We start from the raw sequence: 1,801 nt of genomic DNA, 5'->3' as shown, positions 1-1,801 counted from the left end.
CAGTATTTTCCAAGCAGATCAAGTCACTTGCAGATAATAAAGAAGCTTTGTGGCCTAGGGGTCCAGGCCTTGGAATCAAAGATAGGACCAGGATGGCCAGGGGTCTTGTGTATGGTAGAGATGGCCAGGTGGCCTGAGTTTCTGACTTTCCTGTTCTCCATGAGGCCTGAGCAGGGTGGAGGGCAATGAGGAGGTGTCTTCTACAATAGCCACTGAAGTGAGGGAGGCAGAAGGTCAGCTGTTCCAGTGGGCAGATGTGGAGAGGATTCTAGAAGGGGATCAAGTCTGCTCCTTTCAGCAGGAGTGTTATTTTTACAGAAAGCAACAGAGAAATTAATTTTCTTTTCTGACTACTGAAAAGTGGAAATATGCTCAAGTTTACCATTTAAAGGAACAATAGACATTTCAAATATCTCTGTCTAAACTTTGGTTTTCTTAAAAAAAACACACAAAAAAAACAGTTCATCACAAAAAGAAATATAAGTTGAGGCTGTAGCCAGGTGGTTTTCTGTCCATTGCAGTCTTTTGTGCAAAGTAAAGCGTATTGGAGCTCCAATTTAACTGATGCTGTGGGGTTTACTGGCTCTGCATGCTGAGGTAGTGCTAGTCATGCATGCCCTTGCTGTCGAAGCCTGGGAGGGGCTGACCATACTTGTCCACGCACCAGCAGAAGCCCCGCTTTCTGCCTTTGGAGGGGTGACACTGCTTCTTATAAAGTCCTTTCTTGTCGCAGTTCGGGATGTGCACACCCCTGGGACTCAGCACATTGAGGAACTTCAGGTGATTCAGGGTATCTTCCATCTCTCTAAGGCAGGGACCATATTCTGTCTCCCGTTTGGACTCTGAGGAGAAGGTCTGGGTGTCCATGCTCTGGGACTCATAGTCGACTTTGTAGCGCTGGCAGTCCTTCGCGTGACCTTTCTTGATGGTGTCCAGCTTTGCGTGAATGGAATGGAACTTGGAGTCAGGCACCCTATGTGTGCTCAGCGGGGCAGGTTCCCCCTGCCTTGGTCCTCCTCCGACTCACTAGCATTTCCTGAGGTGGAGGGCATCAGCAACAGGTAGGCGCTCAGGTGGCCGGGGACGTTGGAGTTGGCGCAGAACCCGGAGCCGTAGAGCAGCACCCGAATCGGCGCGGTTCAGCCGGTGGCAGCTGCAGCTGAGCCCTCAGTTACGGGGTTCGGTGTAGACACGGCATGGCTGGCCCTCGCGCAGTGCTCATGTCAGACAGCAGCCACAGCCTGGCTCGCACACCAGCTTGGAGCACGCGGGCGTGGCAGGCGGAGGTGTGCACTGGGCCAAGGAGTTCGCATCACAGGGCTCTCGGCGCACGACGGGGCCGAGTTACCGGTGGCCCGCGGAGCAGGGCCAGGGCAGTGAGCAGAGCTGCCCAGAGCGTGGGGCGCACCTGATGCATGGCGCCCATCGCAGTGGCCAAATGGAGTAAGCAGTTATCAGGTCGAGGCACGTGATGCGAGATTGCGGGATCTGGAGCACAACTACCGGTGCTCAGCATGCAGCTGCCCAACTCGCACCTCAGTACCTATAAGTTCTAATATCACCCTTATTCTGTCTTATAGTAGATTGACTGATTTTAATGTAGTTAATCCATTTTGAGTTGATGTTAGTGCAAGCAGAGATCCACTTCTAGTTTTCTGTCTATGGATGTCCAGTTTTCCCAACACCAATAGTTGAAAAGGCTATGATGTGTGTGTATGTGGTGTGTGTGTGTGTGTGTGTGTGTGTGTGTGTGTGTGTGTGTGTGTGTGTGTGTTTGTAGGTAGTGGGGCTTGAACTCTAG

The 1,801-nt window shown here is 51.7% G+C and overlaps 1 pseudogene; it reads right to left on the bottom strand.

The window, feature by feature from the left end:
- Window positions 1–576: 576 nt before the first annotated feature.
- LOC122099492 lies at window positions 577–1,417 on the bottom strand (annotated as a pseudogene).
- Window positions 1,418–1,801: the final 384 nt, after the last annotated feature.

The sequence above is a fragment of the Dipodomys spectabilis genome, unplaced genomic scaffold (assembly GCF_019054845.1).
Source record: "Dipodomys spectabilis isolate Male_0828 unplaced genomic scaffold, ASM1905484v1 ptg000516l, whole genome shotgun sequence".
Classification (NCBI taxonomy): Eukaryota; Metazoa; Chordata; class Mammalia; order Rodentia; family Heteromyidae; genus Dipodomys; species Dipodomys spectabilis.
Note: the sequence above shows the minus strand (reverse complement) of the source record. Positions and strands in the feature narration are given on the sequence as shown.